Below are 21,070 nucleotides of genomic sequence, written 5' to 3' on the forward strand. Positions count from 1 at the left end.
AAATCCCTAATTGAAATGAACACTCTGAGCAATGTAACTAAGGATTATCACAATACAGCACAAAGGCTGGATATGTGAAAGAAACCATGAAAATTCTTGAAATAAGTACAACCAGTAATGGGCAACATAACTACTGGGTGTATACAAACTTGATTGAGAATTTAGCAAAGTAGAGCTAAAGAAACAAGGAATTTGGTATGAGACATCTGGATAGTTAGCATTTTATGAAACAATATTGAGATCCTTCATTTTTCCTTTTGTCATAGAGTTTTTTTTTTTTTTAATTTTCTTGGTATCGGGGATTAAGCCAGAGCCTGGCTTATGCTGAGAAAGTTTTCTATCACTAAGTTACACCCCCAACCTCAGGTATAGAGAGTCTTAACTTTTACTCTTTGAAATGATAAATGGGTCACATTCATATGCTTATTGAAGAATTTATTTGACTTCAAATTCAAACTTTTAATGTATATATCAGCATGATCCAATAGAACTTTCTGCAATGAGTGATCCTCTATAGTACTCAGTCTGATGGGGTAAACCACTAGCCACACGTGGTTATTGAACACTAGAAATGTGACAAGTCTGACTGAGGAAATGTATTTTTTAAAATTTAATTTTAATTCATCTAAGCTTAAATAGTTACAGGTAATTATTGGTAAGATAAGTCCATACTATTCATTCAGTACCAAAAAGCAAAAGTATTTCAATGAAAAATATATTTCAATGAATATTGGTCACTAAAAAGTAAGGCAATGTAAAATAAATTTGATTGAATTTCTTTTAAAGTAGCCACAATTCATGAGGGCTAATTCATCCAAAAGCAGCAGGAAGTACACATTAAAGAAGCAATTTTGAAAGCAATTCTATGTCATGCCCTGGCCTGAACAAAAGTATATATCTCACTGATAGTTATTATGTGATTATTAATAGGTAAATAAGAGTAATAGCTCCATAACTTTCATAATCTGTGGATTATGGTAGCTATAAATTTTAATTAAAATATTAATAAGATAATTCAAATTTATCACTAATCATCATTGTGAGCAATGAGATTTTGTTTATTAAAAAATAAATGATATGTAAGCTATGAAATTCTTCTCTTTGGTGTGATGCTGTGTGGTGATTGTCACCATGACTAAGTGTAACTTTTCCTACCCACTGTTCATGCTTTCCATTACAGATATTTGCACATTGAACACATTTTAATTTGGTGAAAAAGAGATCCCACCCACTGGTGAATATATAAATATATATATATATATATATTTTTTCCCCTACATCTACGAGACTGATCCAGGTCTAAACATTTATGTCTGTGTACATACATGTGTTGGGGACACATTTTGGAAGGGAAAAGTAGAAAATACCACATTTGCTAGTCATGAGTTATGATGCAGATCTGAATCTAGTTGCACATACTATTATAAAAACGAACAAAATCTAATACAGTATTATAGGTTGTGCTTAAAAAGCATTCATGGAACCAACCAGAAACCAAACAAGCTACATTCAGAACAGTAAGTTGCTAGGTTTTGTAGCTCTGAATAGGCTTCTAGATTGCAGCTAAATCTATGACTGTCAAAGGGACTATAGTTTGAATGATAAAGAATCAGGCATTTGCTTGTTCTCTAAAACATCATCCATTCTAAATTCTTTTGCAAGAATATTCCCTGAAAAAAAGCATAAGGAAAATAGGAGACTGTTTTTTTCTGAGACTTCCTTTTTATATATCTGTGATCTGTACCTGCATCCATAACATGAGAAAATCACTTACATGATCTCTATGATACATTCAATTAAAAATTATCCTCTGGACTGGAAGAGACAAGATCTCATTGTGTGAACAGCAACATTTCCAGAAAATGAATCTACCTACCTACCTACCTACCTACCTATGTGTTTGTGTGTATATATGTATAGATGTGTGTGTATGTGTGTGTGTGTGTGTGTATATATATATATATATATATATATACACATATATGTTACAAATATGTATTTTTGTGTGTATATATATGTTACAAATACGTGTTTGTGTATGTATACACACACACACACAAATACAAATTTTCTAATCCCAAAATAATAGTTGTGCTACTTTCAAGGTCATTATGGACATGTGCTGAGCAGTAAAATCTTTTAAGTTGATGGATGGATGTGCATGTTCTCAACTGAAGTCAAACAAAGCAGTGCTTTGCCTTTCTGTTTCTGCTTTCCAGTTGTAAACATGTGTTCCTTTCACATTCTATTTAGTGCCACATTTTTCACATTTTTGTGCTTTTTGGTGGTGGTTTTGCTGTTTAAATTGGCTCCCAAGCACATGCTGACTGCTGTTTAGTGTTTCTAAGTGCTAGAGGACTGTGATTTCCCTCTGGGAGAAAGTATGTGTATTAGACCAGCTTCATTTAGGTGTAAGTATATAGTGCTGTTGGATGTTAGCTCAGTATTAATGAATTGACAATATAGACTCAATAGAATACCTTTAAACAGAAACACCCCTGAACAAAGTAATGTATCAACCTGTTGATAAAAACGTTGTGACCAGAATTTCACAGGAAGCTAAGCCTTCAGTTTCTCAGAGCAGTGGTTCTATATTCGCTAATTCAGTGTTTGCGATGACTAAATAAAATAATAATCTCTATGAATAATGAAAATCATGTGATAATCACATCACACACACACACACACACACACACATCCACATGGAAAATAATGGAGTTGGACTCTCAAAGAACTCCTGTAACTCAACAATAAAAATCCAAACAATCTGATTAAAATATTGGCAAATACTTGAATAGACATATCTTCAGAGAAGACATACTGGTGATTAAGCACTTAAGAAGCAGCTCAGCATCACTCATAATTAGGGAAATGAAGATCCAAATCACAGTGAGGTACCACCATTAAGATGGCTACTATTAAACAACAACAATGGTAAAATAACAAGGTTTTGGCTAGGATGTGGAGAAACTTGAATACTTGCACATTGTTGATGCTGCAGGAACTGTGTGAAAATCATGTATTCCTTCCTCAAAAAACTTGAAAATAGAAATATCATAGATCCAGCAGTTCTGCTTCTTGGTGTATATCCCAAAGATTTGAAAGGAAGTTCTCAAGGAGATGTTTGTACACCAGCGTTCCTAGCAACATTATTCACCATACCAAAAAATGGAAGCAACTCACGTGTTCATGGGTGAAAGAATGGATGAAGACAATGCAGTGTGGACATTAATAGAACCATGTTGAGCCTAAGAAAGAAAGGAAATTTCAACACATGTCACACACACGAACCCTGAGGTCATTATGGTGACTGACATAAGCCAGTCACAAAAAAGATGTTCTATGCTTCCACTTCCAAGAGGTTTCTAGAGTAGTCGAATTCACCCAGATGAGAGAGAAAGTGAAATATAGGCTCTATGTAATGGACATGGAATTTCATCTTAGAAGATGAAAATGTTCCGGGGACGATGGTAGTGATGAAGGACAACATGAATGTGAATAAAATGTGAATAAAATGTGAACGTGAAACTTACACTTAAAAATAGTTAAGATGGCAAATCCTATGCTATGGGTACATTGCCACAATGAAAAAGAAAAGGCACATGGCTCAAAGTGGAATTTAACATAATAATTCATTCTTTCTCCTGTCATTTCAACCAATAAAATTGCAGTTAGTTTCAATGGCATCTAACTGGGAAGGCCTTGGAAAGGAAAATAGCAAAACCTATAAAATCTAATGATTCCAATAAATGTTTTTCGGAAGCCAATAAAATTGTTTTAAAGAGTTTAAAAAAAAAAGAAAAACTCTTTAAGAAGAAATGTCTCTGAGTTCCCTCACTGTCTAATTCCATTCTCACTGGGTGCTGAGGATAAGGTTCAAAATTTCAGCAAAGCTTATGCAGTTGAGAGAGAGAGAAAAAAATGTCTGCTGCAATCTGCCATTGATAGAGAATTTAAGAAAGGTAACACACTACCTTCTTCAAAACACACACATAAAATATTCATGCCCACATTAAGAGCATCTCTAAAGTTGTTGAAACTGAAGAGATGAAATGTGAATGTCCTGATGCTTTGTTTGAACAATTCATGCCTGTATGGCCTCAATTTGCATTTACATTTGCAAATGGCTTTTTTTTTCCTCCCTGAAAAACAATTTGTATGTTCAGCCATTTATCTTGCATATTTCAGTTCAAATAATGCATGCATAGCAGCCGTTTCATGGTACGTGACTGTTACTCAGGGCCAATATTTGCAAGTCTTATCTGTTAACTGGAGTGTCCCTTTGGTCCACTGATTACCTTTCAGCCTAGCCGTGAAACCCTGTTAAAGGTGAACAGGTGGCCTCTGTGGGTTAGGAGTGGTGTGGAGTATGGAATGCTTTCTTTAGTCAATTACAGGTGAAGTGCCTCTGGGAACACTTTTTCTCAGGTTTCAGAGTTAAGTTTTAGTATTTTGTGGAATAATCTGAGGTATAGAAGAAGAAAGCAAGTCCCTAAAACTGTACTATCCTTATGTACCACTTCAGATCTGGGATATCGGGCCCTGGAGGCAGTTTTTCATGGCATAGTGGAAAGATGCTCTGAGTTTGAATTGGGCATCTTTGCTTAAGAGGTTTGTGATCTAGTTTAGTTAATTAATCTCTCTGACCTGCAGCTTCTTGATCTTTAATTTGGAAATAATAAACCTTCACTCATGAGATTGTGATGTGAATTTAAAAAAGTTTTTTCTCAGCAAGAGAAACAATAAGAGAGGTAAATAGGGAGCCTACATCATGGGAACAAATTTTTACTCCTCACACTTCAGATAGAGCCCTAATATCCAGAGTATACAAAGAACTCAAAAAATTAAACAATAAGATAACAAATAACCCAATCAACAAATGGGCCAAGTACCTGAACAGACACTTCTCAGAGGAGGACATACAATCAATCAACAAGTACATGAAAAAATGCTCACCATCTCTCGCAGTCAGAGAAATGCAAATCAAAACCACCCTAAGATACCATCTCACTCCAGTAAGATTGGCAGCCATTCTGAAGTCAAACAACAACAAGTGCTGGCGAGGATGTGGGGAAAAGGGTACTCTTGTACATTGCTGGTGGGACTGCAAATTGGTGCAGCCAATTTGGAAAGCAGTATGGAGATTCCTGGGAAAGCTGGGAACGGAACCACCATTTGACCCAGCTATTGCCCTTCTCGGACTATTCCCTGAAGACCTTAAAAGAGCTTACTATAGTGATACTGCCACATCGATGTTCATAGCAGCACAATTCACAATAGCTAGACTGTGGAACCAACCCAGATGCCCTTCAATAGATGAATGGATAAAAAAAAATGTGGCATTTATACACAATGGAGTATTACTCTGCACTAAAAAATGACAAAATCATGGAATTTGCAGGGAAATGGATGGCATTAGAGCAGATTATGCTAAGTGAAGCTAGCCAATCCCTAAAAAACAAATGCCAAATGTCTTCTTTGATATAATGAGAGCAACTAAGAACAGAGCAGGGAGGAAGAGCAGGAAGAAAAGATTAACATTAAACAGAGACATGAGGTGGGAGGGAAAGGGAGAGAAAAGGGAAATTGCATGGAAATGGAAGGAGACCCTCATTGTTACACAAAATTACCTATAAGAGGTTGTGAGGGGAATGGGAAAAAAACAAGGAGAGAAATGAATTACAGTAGATAGGGTACAGAGAGAAGATGGGAGGGGAGGGGAGGGGGGATAGTAGAGGATAGGAAAGGTAGCAGAATACAACAGTTACTAATATGGCATTATGTAAAAATGTGGATGTGTAACCGATGTGATTCTGCAATCTGTATTTGGGGTAAAAATGGGAGTTCATAACCCAGTTGAATCTAATGTATGAAATATGATATGTCAAGAGCTTTGTAATGTTTTGACAACCAATAAAAAATAAAACCAAAAAAAAAAAATAAAGGAGATGATGTATGAAGCACTGGTGAGGTACCTGGCATGCAGTATGTGCTCAACAAACAGTAGTTGATATTGTTCTTTGAATTTTATTCTTGGAGAGACGGCTCAAAAGAAACCCGTGAATGTTGCAGGGTAATAGTATCACAAACGAAAATTTGATCTTTACTTGCTACAGCAGTCCACAGCCAAACAGACTTGGTTGATTTGGAGCTTTTAGTGACAGCTTTGATAGTTTTGGAGGCAAGTTGAAAACAAGATTGAAAATTCCAGAGACCACCCTCTGAAACTGGGTTCATCCCAGAGATTAAATACAAGCTCTTGGATGGAAAACTCAAGGTCATTGGTGTCATTATTATTATCACTGTTTTTAGCTTTCATACGTTGTGTGAAATGTACCCTGTTAATTAAACTGAATCAAGTTCCTGAGAAACCTCAGAATGAATAACTCCTAGTTTTGCTGCTAAAACTGCATGGAGATATAAGCTTACTGCTGTACATGAAATCTGCTAGAGAGATTTAAAATTTATCAATCCTCTTAGCTTTTCTGCTTTTAAGACCACAAAAAAAAAATGGCCTGTCTCACAGAAACCTTGCATATTACAATTCAGTTTTTAGACATGGCAGGAGCTCATTCACAGTGGAATTTATTTCACATTACATTTGGGGCATGCATGAGATTTAAAAGCAATGCTTTTTCTCTAAAGTACTCACTACAAAAGATATATCACACATACTCAGGCTATTTAAAACTCAGCGAGGGAAATACCAACAGATTTTTCTCCAAGTGTGCTCTCTGATCAACTGGGAAAATAAAATCTTTCTTATGAAAAGCAAAGAATTGAAACAATTCTGGTGCATTAAAGCCTAAGGATACCTGTCCTACCTCATTGGAATTTTTTGGCAGCTTCAAATATAGAAGTCATGTTTATATAGGTGTGTGTGTGTGTATGATGTTATTTTTGCCCTTATGAATGGCTTTCTGACTTACATGCTTTTAGTGACTTTAAGAATATTCATGAAGAAATAGAACACTATTAGGAATTATTTTTTGGCTTGAATTGCTTAAGTATTAATCAAAAACCTCTCAAGTGTACATAGTAGAAATAAACTAATGCTGTTTTTTTTCTTAAAAAAGAAATCTACGGGCTTTCTGACTGCAACTTTCCATTCAGAGGTGATAGCTTTAGACCTTGTGTGATCTGATTCAAAATTATCATGGAATATATGATGATATATAACAGAAATGTACCAATAAAAAAAGAGCTCCCTTTTCCCCCTCTATTCTTAATTCTGGCCTGAGAAATAGAACCAATAGAACTATCTTCTGTTTGTTGATCTGTCTGTCTGTCTATCTATGTATCTATCTATCTATCTATGTATCTGCCAAGAGAAACTGAAAGATTGGATTCCAGAGGGCAGGCTGGTAGACTGGAAGCCCAGGTACAGTCAGTGTTGTAGCTTGAATCTGAAAGCTTTGAGGAGACATAAGACCTTCTTCTTTAGGACATCTCAGTCTTTTTTTCTTAAGGTCTTTGTTTGGGTGAGGCCCACCCATCCACCTAATGGAGGGTAATCTACACAAAGGCTATTGAATTAAATGTCAGTCACATCTAAAAAATACTTATCAACAACAACTAGACAGGTGTTTGACCAAAAGCTGGATACCATGAGCCAGTCAAGTTGGTACATGAAATTAACCAGTGCTTGGTCCTTCTTTCGATGGTCATCCTTTATAATCACAAGGGTGGTGACTGGCAGCTCTAGGTTTGCATAGTTTAGTTGTCTCAGGGAAAGGAAGGGCTTTTCTTCTGACAGTCTGACCTGAGTTCCTGGTTCAACCAGGCTCTGATGTTTAAATCAAGATCAGGCCCTGGGAGCTGACTGGGCAGACTGTTCTCACTTTTCCATTGCTGTGGAAGAGAGGAGTGGTCATTCAGCTCTGTCATTACCCTGGGGAATGTTTTCCTCATTGAAAAGGGCCTCATTCCAGGAAAACTCACTGGGCAGATGGAAAATCACTTCCCAGCATTTCTTACAGCAAACTGTGGCACACGAGTAAAATCCAGCCCAATGATAGGGCTTTATATTTTTCAATCATTGCATATATATATATAAATTTTTTTTGGAGGGGGTACTGGGGATTGAACTCAAGGGCACTTAACCACTGAGCCACATCCCCAGCTCTATTTTGTAGTTTATTTAGATACAGGGTCTCACTGAGTTGCTTAGCTCCTTGCTGTTGCTGAGGCTGACTTTGAAGTCTTGATCCTCCTGCCTCAGCCTCCCAAGCTGCTGGGATTATAGGTGTGAGTCAGTGCACCAGGCTAAAAGAAATATTTCTTGATACGAGAAAATTACACAAAATTTAAGCTTCAGCATCTGTATATAAAATGTCATTGATACACAACCGGGGCCACTTCTGGAGAATTCTTTATCTCTGTTTTCACTCTTCAATAGAGCTGAGTGGTATTGACAGAGACAGTGTGACCTGAAGAGTCTAAACTATTTACTCTCTGGAACTTCATGGTAAAGTATTGCTGGTGCCTGTATCCCAGAATTGCACCTGTAGCTGGAATTTAAAATTAACTCATTTTAATTCATTTCGGAAGTATTTGTTTTTACACCTGTATGTTTGTTTACTTATTCTGAAATGACTTTCTTTCAGAGACCATCAAATATTTCTATAATGATGAAAGTTACACATTGCAATGTTAAATTCTCTTTTCCTTTCCTATCTGCAAGACTTTCTTTCTAGATGTAATTATTTTCATCATTTACAAAGCATTTAATTTTTGTGGTTATGGTCTTCATGCAATATTTATGCTTTTATTTGTTTCCTGGTTGATCAACATCCAACACTAGCTATATACTATAACAGTTGGAAAATTTAGTTAATTTTATTAGTCTCCTTTCCTCTTCGTAGTCTCTTGCAGGACAATTTTAAAATTTAGGGTTATTTGTTAGCTGTATTCATAGCATCATATGATCTGTAATACTGATTTTTGGACACGTCTTTTCTCTCCATATGTAAGGAGAGTCACTTTTGGAACCTATGGCTCCTATTCTTTATCTTTTAGTTTCTGCTCTTCTTCCTTTAAGTTATGAAGATTAATGACATTTACACTGTGTCCTGAAATTAATCTCACCTTCTTTATCTCTAGGTTGAATTAATTTTTCATCTTATTCAGTGACTGGTGAGCCCATTTTATCTACGATGCATATCTTTTTACAATTATTAGCTTGATGGTTTTTCCTCTTTGTTTTCTTTCTCTGTAATTCCTGTTAGATAAATGTTTGTCCTCTTGGACTGATATTTTAAATTCTAATTTTTTTCCTTGTGTTTTCTTCTTTCTTCTGGAACATTTCCTTTCCTTTTATTTCATATACCTTTATGACAATTTTTAACTTTAATTTCCATAATTAAAGGATTATTTACCTGCTTTTCCACAAAAGCCTATTATTGTCTCCTTGTCTCTGCGAGAAATTGATCTTTTTTCTTGAATCTCTTTGAGGCTACCAATTGCATTATTCTGATATTCTCCTTCTTTTCCTCACTAGCTCTGTTTCCCTCAGTGTGGGTTGTTCTGTCCACCCGCTCTGAATCTCTTCTTTTGTTATTACTAACTCCTAAATGTTGGCTAGCCTGTGGCTGTCTCTTCAAATCTGGAAAGCTCTAGTGGACTAACATGGCTGAGTTTCCCTGTTCTTTTCAAATCTTCTTTGAGGGAGATGGTCAACACACATCTGTGCCTATTTACAGAGCCTCTGACCTTCCAGATTTCTTTTAGTGAGTGGGGCAGGCTGTTTCCCAGTATCGACAGGTACCCCAGGTACTGATGCCCATTCTGGGAGTGTTCAACTTCCAGACAGATAGCTTGGCTAGTTGGCATATGTAACCATTAACCCTTGAATGGAGATGGAGCTAATCTGAACTCACCACTTTCCAATTCTCTGTAGTACTCACACCTGGGGGCTCACCTGTGGAAACAAATCCTCTCTGTACTGCAGCTTTCTCCAGAGTTTCGAAGCCCTGAGTGACAGACCAAGAGCCTCTCCCAGGCACTCAAGCTTGTGTACCCACACCTCATTTTGTGCTTCTATACTATGTTAAATTTTCTATGAAAACTTCCAGAAATTTGTTAAAATTTTGGGTCTGCTGCTGCAAGTTCTCTTTTTATTTTATTATTATTATTTTTTTTAATAATTGACTCCACCTGGTACTTTTAAACTGTTGCTTAAAAAAAATTAAGATGGGCCATAATTATTCTCTTGTTTATTCTCTTGGTGCAAGTCTCAGTTGACCTTATTAAGTTCATCTTATTTGCTAATGGGAAGAAACTGGAGAAGGAGAGAGAGATCCATCAGAAGCCATTTTGGAAGCATTTTTCTGGGCACCTAGACTTTACCTCCACCCACTATCCTCACTTCACCTGAGCTTGAATAAACTCTTAGGTCTCATGTTTGGTGTGCTTCCATTTGTCTCTTAGTTTGGCAAGGCAAACCAGAAAACTGGTTACTCAAAGCAGAGTTCACATTGATACTTCCATCCTCCTCATGTTCTCCATGTCTGAATTATATTTTCCTCCCCTTCCTGGGTATATTCTTGAAGTCTCAACTCAATTGCCGTTTTTATCTAAAGAGTTTTTTTCAAGTGCCTGGACAAATTCAACTCTCCTTTCTCAATCCTCCTAAACCAGTTTGTTTCCACCACCCATTTCAGACTGATTACATGGTACACTGGACTAACTTTCCCGTCGCAAGTTAATCCCCTGAAGTTGCCTTAACTCACCTTCTGCGTCTTTTCTAATATCCATGGAAAATTGTGCACATAGGAAAAACTCAACGATATTTAAGTGGAGGGAATGTTTAAATTCTTGAAGCCCTTGGGAAGAAATTATGTTCTTCATTTAAGTAGCTAAGCTCTTAAGGTGATAAATTTTACATATTGTTCCACAGTTCCAGGTATTAAACAATTACATAAGTTGATGCTATTTATAGGGAATCATGGAAGGAAGCAAAGCCGGAGGTAGCTTGTGTCTACTTTACTTCCTTCCAGAGACTGAAAGATAAAACTCCATGTCAACCTGAAAAATATGTTTCATATTACCTTTGGCTTTGCATCATATTTGAATACTTAAAAGGTTATCTCTTTAATTTTTGAGAAAATTCTTGATTATACAAAAAATATAAATTTTTAGTAGCAGGTTGATATGTTATAGGTTTCCAAGACAAACCCTGAAAATTAGTTTCTTGCCAGGTGTGGTGGCTCTGCTTATAATCACAGCAGCTTGAGAGACTGAGACAGGAGGATCACGAGTTCAAAGACAGCCTCAGCAAAAAGTGAGGAACTAAGCAACTCAGTGACACTCTGCTCTAAATAAAATACAAAATAGGGCTGGGGATGTGGCTCAGTGATCGGGTGTCCCTGAGTTCAATCTCTGCAACAACAACAACAAAATAACTATTTTCTTGTTATTATTGGTATATAAAATAATCAGATCCTTATAGTAATGATTGTGAGTACCTTAAATTTTTTATTCTAGTTTGTTATGTATGACAGCAGAATGCAATATAATTTATATTACATACATAGAGCACAATTTCTCATATCTCTGGTTGTACACAAAGTAGAGTTACACCATTTGTGTCTTCACACACGTACTTAGGGTAAGGATGTCCATCTCATTCCACCATCTTTCCTACCCCAGTGCCCCCTCCCTTCCCTTTGCTCTATCTAGAGTTCGTCTAATCCACCCATGCTCCCCCTACCAACCCCATTCTGAGTCAGCATCCTTATATCAGAGAAAATATTCGGCATTTAGTTTTTGGGGATTGGTTAACTTCACTTAGCATTATATTCTTCAACTCCATCCATTTACCTGCAAATGTCATGATTTTATTCTCTTTTAATGCTCAATAGTATTCCATTGTGTATATATACCACATTTTCGTTATCCATTCATCAACTGAAGAGCATCTAGGTTGGTTCCACAGATTAGCTATTGTGAATTGTGCTGCATTAAACATTAATGTGGCTGTGACCCTGTAGTATGCTGTTTTTAAGTCCTTTGAGTATAGACCATGGAGTGAGATAGCTGGGTCAAGTGGTGGTTCCATTTCCAGTTTTCCAAAGAATCTCCATATTGTTTTCCAGATTGGTTGCACCAGCAATGTATGAGTGTGCCTTTTTCCCCACATCCTCGCTGACACTTATTGTTGTTTGTATTCTTAATAGTTGCAATTCTTCCTTGAGTGAGATGAAATCTTAGAGTAGTTTTGATTTGCATTTCTCTAATTGCTAGAGATGATGAACATTTTTTTCATATATTTGTTGATTGTATATCTTCTTCTGAGAAGTATCTGTTCAGTTTCTTGACCCATTTATTGATTGGGTTATTTATTTTATTGGTGTTGAGGTTTTTGAGTTCTTTATATATCCTAGAGATTAGTGCTGTATCTGATGTGCATGTGGTAAAAATTTGCTCCCCTTCTGTAGGTCCTCTATTTACCTGACTGGTTGTTTCTTTTGTTGAGAAGCAGCTTTTTAGTTTGAATCCATCCCATTTATTGATTCTTGATTTTAATTCTTGCACTATAGGAGTCTTATTAAAGAAGTTAGAGCCTAATCTGACCTGATGGAGATTTGGGCCTACTTTTTCTTCTATTAGGCAAAGTGTCTCTGGTTTAATTCTAGGTCCTTGATTCACTTTGAGTTGAGTTTTGTGCATGATGAGAGATAGGGGTTTAATTTTACTTTGTTGCATATGGATTTCCAGTTTTCCTAGCACTATTTGTTGAAGAGGCTATCTTTTCTCTAATGTACATTTTTGGCACCTTTATCTAATATATGATAACTGTATTTATGTGGGTTTGTCTCTGTATCCTTTATTCTGTACTATTGGTCTACAGGTCTATTTTGGTGCAAATACGATGCTGTTTTTGTTACTATTGCTCTGTGGTATAGTTTAAGGTCTGGTATGGTGATGCCACCTGCTTCACTCTTCCTGCTAAGAATTGCTTTGGCTATTCTGGGTCTCTTATTTTCCTAGATGAATTTCATAACTGCTTTTTCTATTTCTATGAGAAATGTCATTGGGATTTTGATTGGAAATGCATTAAATCTGTACAGTGGTTTTGGTAGTATGGTCATTTTGACAATATTAATTCTACCTATCCAAGAACAAGGTAGATCTTTCCATCTTCCAAGGTCTTCTTTAATTTCTTTCTTTAGTGTTCTGTAGTTTTTGTTGTAGGGATCATTCATCTCTTGTTGATTCCCAAGTATTTTATTTTATTTTATTTTTATTGAGGCTATTGTAAATAGGGTAGTTTTTCTTGTTTCCTATTCAGAAGGTTAGTCACTGATAACAGAAATGCCTTTGATTTATGGGTGTTGATTTTGTATCTGGTTACTTTGCTGAATTTACTAGTGAATTTACTAGTTCCAGAAGTTTTCTAGTGGAATTTTTGGGGTCTTGTAGGTATAGAATCATATCATTGGTAATATTGCTGATTTCATTTCGTCTTTTCCTATCCATATCCCTTTAATTTCTTTTATCTGTCTAATTGCTCTGGCCAGTGTTTCAAGAACTATGTTAAATAGAAGTGGTGAAAGAGGCCATCCCTGTCTCATTCCAGTTTTTAGAGGGAATGCTTTCAATTTTTCTTCATTTAGAATGATGTTGGCCTGGGGTTTGGCATAGATAGCTTTTACAGTGTTGAGATATGTCCCTGTTATCCCTAGTTTTTCTAGTGTTTTGAACATACAGGGGTGCTGTATTTTAACAAATACTTTTTCTGCATCTATTGAGATGATCATATGATTCTGATCTTTAAGTCTATTGATGTGATGAATTACATTTATTGATTTTTATATGTTAAATCAACCTTGCATCCCTGGGACAAATCTCACTTGATCATGGTGCACTATCTTTTTGATATTGTTTTGTACTCAATTTGCCAGAATTTTATTGAGAATTTTTACATCTATATTCATTAGAGATATTTGGTCTGATGTTTTCTCCCTTTGATGTGTCTTTGCCTGGTTTTGGAATCAGGGTGTATACTGGCCTCATAGAATGAGTTTGGCAGTGCTCCCTCTTTTTCTATTTCACAAAATAATTGAGGAGTATTGGTATTAGTTCTTCTTTAAAGGTCTTGTAGAACTCGAATGCGTATCCATCCAGTCCTGGGCTTTTCTTGGTTGGTAGGCTTCTGATGGCATCTTCTATTTCATCACTTGAAATTGATCCGTTAAATTGTGTATGTCCTCCTGATACAATTTGGGTAAATCATATGACTCTAGAAACTTTTTGATGCCTTTGATGTTTTCTATTTTATTGGAGTACAAATTTTCAAAATAATTTCTAATTATGTTCTGTATTTCTGTAGTGTCTGTTGTGATATTTCCTTTTTCATCATGTATGTTAGTAATTTGAGTTTTCTCTCTCCTTCTCTTCATTAGTATGGCTATGGGTTTGTCAATTTTATTTATTTTTTTCAAAGAACCAAACTTTTTGTTCTGTCAACTTTTTCAATTTGTTTCAATTTCATTGATTTCAGGTCTGATTTTAATTATTTCCTGCCTTCAACTGCTTTGGTGTTGATTTGTTCTTTTTCTAGGTCTTTGAGATATAATGTTAGGTCATTTAGTATTTGATTTTTTTTCTTCTTATAAGGAATGAACTCTATGCAATGAACCTTCCTCTTTGTATAGCCTAGTCACAGATATTTCAATGTAGTATCTGTATTCTCATTTACCTCTAATAATTTTTTAATCTCCTCCTGATGTCTTCTGCAACCCATTGTTTATTCTGTAGCATATTATTTAGTCTCCAGGTGTTGGAATAGCTTTTATTTCTTATTTTATCATTGTTTTGTAGTTTCATTCCATTATAATCTGTTAGAATACAAGGTAGTATCTCTACTTTTTTTTATACTTGCTAAGAGTTGTTTTGTGGCAAAATATATGGTCTATTTTAGAGAAGGATCCATTTGCTGCTGAGAAGAAAGTATATTCTCTCGTTGAAGGATGAAATAGTCTATATATGTCAGTTAAGTCTAAGTTATTGATTGTATTATTGAGTTCTATAGTTTCTTTGTTCAGCTTTTGTTTGGAAGATCTATCTAGTGATGACAGAGGTATGTTAAAGTCATCCAGAATTATTGTGTTGTGGTCTATTTGACTCTTGAAATTGAGAAAAGTTTGTTTGATGAACATAGCTGCTCCATTGTTTGGGGAATATATATTAATAATTGTTGAGTCTTGTTGGTATATGGTTCCCTTGAGCAGTATGTAGTATCCTTCTTTATCCCTTTTGATTAACTTTAGCTTGAAGTCTACTTTATTTAATATGAGAATGGAAACCTCTACTTGCTTCTGCAGTCCACATGAGTAGTATGATTTTTCCCACCCTTTCACCTTCAGTCTGTGGATGTCTTTTTCTATGAGATGAGCAGCATATTTTTGGATTTTTTAAAAAATCCATTCTGCTAGTCTATGTCTTTTAATTGGTGAGTTTATTTTATTTTATTTTATTTTTAAAGAGAGAGTGAGAGAGGAGAGAGAGAGAGAGAGAAAGAGAATTTTAATATTTATTTTTTAGTTATCGGTGGATACAACATCTTTGTTTTGTATGTGGTGCTGAGGATCGAACCCGGGCCGCACGCATGCCAGGCAAACGCGCTACCGCTTGAGCCACATCACCAGCCCTAATTGGTGAGTTTAGATCATTAAAATTTAGGATTATTATTGAGACATGTTTTGTATTCCCAGGCATTTTTGTTTATTTTTGGTAATTAACATGACTTTGTTTCTCCTTTGATTAGTTTTTTCCTTAGTATAATACCTCACTCTGCTGATTTTCATTATTGTTTTACATTTCCTCTTCATGGAATATTTTGCTGAGGATGTTTGTAGTGCAGGCTTTCTAGTTGTAAATTGTTTTAACTTTTGTTTATCATGGAAAGTTTTTATTTCATCATCAAATCTAAAGCTTAATTTGCTGGATATAAGATTCTTGGTTGGCATCATTTTCTTTCAGAGCTTGATATATGTTGTTCCACGATCTCCTGGCTTTGAGGGTCTGGTTTGAATAATCTGCTGAGGTACAAATTCGTCTCTCCCTATATGTGATCTGATTTCTCTCTCTTGCAGCTTTTAAGATTCTATCCTTATTCTGTATGCTAGACGTTTTCATTATAATGTGCCTTGGTGTAGATCTGTTGTAATTTTGTACATTTGGTGTCCTGTAAGCCTGTTGTATTTGATTTTCATGCTTGGGAAATTTTCTGATATTATCTCATTGAAGAGACTGTGCATTCCTTTGGTTTGAAACTCTATGCCTTCCTCTATCCCAATAACTCTTAGATTTGGTCTTTTGATGCTGTCACATAATTCTTGGATATTCTGTTCATGGTTTCTTAGTATCTTCACTGTGTGGTCAACTTTATTTTCCAGATTGTATACTTTGTCTTCATTATCTGACATTCTGTCTTCCAAGTGATCTAGTCTGTTGGTTATGTTTTCTATTTCTACTTTTATTTGGTTTATTGTTTCTTTCATTTCAATGATTTCTGATTAATTTTTTAGAGTCTCTCTTTCTTGAAGTAGTCTTCTGCTACCTGTATTTGCTCTCTTATCTGTTTGTTCGAGTGATCAACTTTTGCCTGTATTTGCTCATTTAGTTCATTCTTTAATTCACAGATCATTTTAATTATGAAACTTCTGAACTCCTTCTCTGTCATTTCATCAACTTAGCTGTCCATGGGTTCTGTTATTGTAGTGTCCTAGTTTGTTTGTGCACTTTCCTCCCTTGTTTTTTCACATTGTCTATGGGTTTTCCTTTCATGCAGTGTGGATCTGAGATATTACAGTTTCTATCCTATAATCTTGTAGTATTCATGCAGATTATCTGTACCTCACCTTGATGTTGGGCTTCCAGACCCTGCAGGTGCCCCTTGATGTATGCTACGGTAACTAAAGGTGGTGGCAGCAATAGTGGAGGTATCTTGAGATAGCAGTGGAGGTGCCCCAAGATGAATGCAACGTCTTTCAGAGATGGGACTGAAAGGGTGGGTTTTACACTGTCTTTGGGATGCCTGCTTTTAGATGCAGCTGCTTATAGGCCCTGTCTGTTGTCAAAAGGTAGTGGCTACTGCATGGGGAAGGCAATGGTGATGTTGCAGTGTCCCAAGATGGAAGTGGGTTAGACCTAGGCTCCCAGGTAGTTAGTGGGGTGGCGGACTCAGATCTACCCTGCATCTGGACCCAGAGCAGGTTGGCGGAGATGGTCCTGGCAGGTGTCTGCTGGTGGCAGGATGGACCTGGGCCTACCCTCACATTTTCTTTTTCTTTTTTATTTCTTTCTTTTTAAAAATCTAAATATGTTTCCCAAAGAATAAGATATTTTTCCACTTCTCAAAAATATGACACATTAAATGAAGATTGTGCCTACTGTCACAAGGCATTTAAATGCATTAATTCATTGTTCCCTCACTGGACAGAGAAGGGGAAGGATCCTCAGAAATATAAAGACCCTTCATTTAGTTTAGGAAATAGTTAGATGGGATTCAAATTCAGGTCTTTCTAGCTTAAAAGAACCTGCTATTTTAGGCAAAATGGTGGTACTATGTTCTAATATTCCACACAGTAAAGACTTCATTATCTTTTAAGCCTATATTTCTTAACATTCACATTAAAAATTTCAGTACAGTGAATCAAAAAAATATATAGTATTTGGAATATGGAGTTACATAGCTCTGGGCAAGGTGCTTATAACCTTTCTGAATTTTAGTTTATTAAAAAGTTTAGAAATAACAAGGTTTACCTCATCATTTTATGGAAATCAAATGAGATAATTTGGTTGATTTATTTCATTGTGCCTCGTCTTCTCTGGAAGAAGTTGCATGAATCAAAGACTCTGGTATCATAAAACCTTCTGTTTAGAAGTATCACCGCTCTGCATATTAAGAATTAGAATGCCTCTTGAATTGAACACCAGATGTTCCTAAGGATACAAACATTCACTGATTGTCATATTCTCATGGGCAAATTATTGTAATCACATGAACACATAACTGACAGAGGATCTTTGAATGGAATTTTTTATAATAAAAAAAAAGAGAATAGGGAAACAAGGAGCCTGAGACCCTGTTGCTAGTAGAAGTTGATTTTCTTGGGATTGGCATCTGTCTGTTTTGTGTTGGCCAGGAGGGAAAGAGGGGAGATAGAGAGAGACTTCACTGAAGAAACTGGGCAGGGCCAGGAGAGCACTCTGTCTACATTGTGTTTATCTAAGTCTGGGCTCCAACTTATCCCTGGAGCACTGCCTTTGACTGCCCTCTCTGCAGAGCAACAGTGCTTGGTAGAATGGAAGGACTTTGAAGGTGGCTGCTCCCTTTCAACCTTGTCCTTGGTACAGTGTGGCTCAGGGACCTGCTGTCCACACTTCCTGCTGAAAGTCAGTATCTGTCCCACCCTCTTTTTTTGTGCTACATGGAGAAAGAGGCAGGATGAAGGGAGAAAACAGGAACAGAGAACAAAGTTCATATTAGATCCTTGTTCTTGAAGAAAAAGAAATACAACTTCCTGCTGTCCCAGGACCTCTTTTCCATATTGCTTTTCCATGCTCACTATCTGGGCCCCATCCATAATACCAAGTCCACAGGAGACACGATGGAATTCTCCTTTTGTAGTACAAAAGAAAAGTATAAACTTCCCACATCTCCTTGTGGGAATAACAGCAGATAACTCGCTGAATTTCCCGAGGAGTCTTCATGGCCCAGTGGTCTTTATTTTTGAGTAGAGTCCATCTTCCAGGAAGACTGTCTTCTAGAAATTTGATTCCAACTCATTTTTCTAAAGTTGTATTTTTATCACAGATAAAAACGTATTACGAATGGAGTTTAATCTTCAAATGTCATTTTAAAAGCTGATTTCATTCATTATGTGACTAAAATGCTCCACATTTTTGCCATTTCTTTTATTTTTCATTTGGTTATTCCAAAGGAATAAAACATACAACATTTTAAAATGTTTTAATAATTTTACAATTCCTTTGTATCATGCAATCAATTGCTAACGAGCTTTGAATAACATGATTATTTTCAATGTATTAATTCACTCTTCAATAAATACTGTTCTGGGTCAGCCATTGCTATAACTGTGGAGATAAGCATTGAACCCAGCTGACAAGAAACCCTGCTTTCTTGGAGTTTATATAAAGAGAACTGCTGAGTTTCCCGTCTCCTTACTAAACCTGTCACACATACAGGTTAGGAAGAACAAATTATGAGCAAGTGTCTGAAGCTTTGGAATCTCGGTTGCAAATAATAGCTTTTCCCATGAAAATAAGCAGAAGAACAAGGAGGAAATCTGACATTAAATTCTAGTGACCATTTCACCTTTGCCACTCTTGTTTTTAAGAGAGTTCTACCATGGGTCTAAGAAGAGGGTAACTGGTCTTTAGCTTTGTCCACGTGTTTCTCTTCTTACACACAAGCCTGGGTGACATCCCAGCTATGGCAATAGAAAAACCTAGGGACCTGCTGGTCATGGGAAGGGGAGCAATTCCTGGTAAGGGGTGGTACGTCCCACACTCATTTCTCACACACTATTGTTATTGTGGTGTTTTGGCTGACGTATCCTCAGGAGGGAAGCCAGTTTCAGTGTGGTTAAAAGTTTTGATTTGTCCTGTTTCTAGAACCATAGTGGTTTCACCAGGATGAGATCTTTAGTATAGCATTCTCCATTTTATAAAGAAGGAAAGTGGGTCTCAAGGAATTAAGTACTCAGGATCATACAGTCATGTGCAGATGCGGGCCACCATCCAGCTCTGCCAAACTTTCCCATATGCCATGCTACCTGTGACCTTCCACATCTGTCTCTGCCATGTTGTAGAGCTCCAGGCTAATGGCTTTGCCCCCCCACCATGGAAACCACCAGACTGGACATGCTGAAACCTTACTGCACCATCAATTTGCCAAGAGCCTTAAAGATCTGAGCTAAAATAGTCCTATTAAAGAAGCTCAAACTCTTTCCATCCATCAAATTTGAAGCTTTTCTCATTAGGGATACTACTGAACTTTCTTTATTAGGAAACCTAATCAGCAATAGAGAACCTGACTGATCAGTGGAATATGAATTTTATTGCTGTGTAGGGACCTGGTTTTATTTTGCTATCAGGGAAAATGAGATCTAATTGGGGAACAAGTGACTTGTAATCCTTCCTACATCATTCTTGCTGTCAACTAAGGCGCCATTCCAAAGACTGAATCCCCTTAGAATGAATGTGACTCTTAAACTTTTCCTGAATGTCTTATTTCTTACGGATACTAGATCTGACATAAACCTAATGCATCTAGCACATTTTTGGCTTTCTAACAGTTCCTGTGAAATTCTATTCTACTTTTTTATTTTTGGCTGAAGTTTGTGGAAAGACAAAAAGGAGATGGAGGCAGGGGATTGTAGGGACATTTAGAAAGTGTGTTTTAGATTGCCAATTCAGATTGTTAGCCTGGGTTTACACAGGTAGAAAAGAAAGGAGAAGTGAACCAATAATCAACTTTAAAAATGCAATCCTGCTGCAATTATATGATTGTTTTAACCAGAGTTAATTTAACCCGATTCAAAGACAATGATGCCAACTTTCCCTAGTCCTGAGACTCTGGGAGTTGCTGATGGAGCCTCTGCTTGTGTACACAGGGCATTGCAGCTGAAGCCAACATGAAAAGAGTTAGAAGAAACTGATAGGAAAGTAGTCCGTCTACAGCATTGTGTTGTCCTCCCCTCTCAGCGGGTCTCAGATCAAATAGATGTGCTTCTGAGAAGGGCAGGATTATTAAAATGTTCCCTTCCTCTGGCAGTCGACATGCTCAGTTGCCTTCCTTTGCACTTGATCCAAGTCCAGTCACTACACACCAATGGGTTAGAAAATTAGGCTTATTCCTTTTGGAACAGGTTGTTTCCCACTGCGTTGACATATGCTCTGTTATGTTGCATTTTATAGTTTATTTTCCAACAATAAATTTCTAAACAGCTATGCCCTTCTTTCTATGTTTATCTTTGGAAGGAAAATGACCACATCATATTGGTGAGAATAATTGATGAGAAAGACAAAACTGGATTTC

Source organism: Marmota monax, unplaced genomic scaffold (genome assembly GCF_021218885.2).
Source record: "Marmota monax isolate L192 unplaced genomic scaffold, Marmota_monax_Labrador192_F-V1.1 WCK01_AAM20220418_F8-fsc00396, whole genome shotgun sequence".
Taxonomy (NCBI): Eukaryota; Metazoa; Chordata; class Mammalia; order Rodentia; family Sciuridae; genus Marmota; species Marmota monax.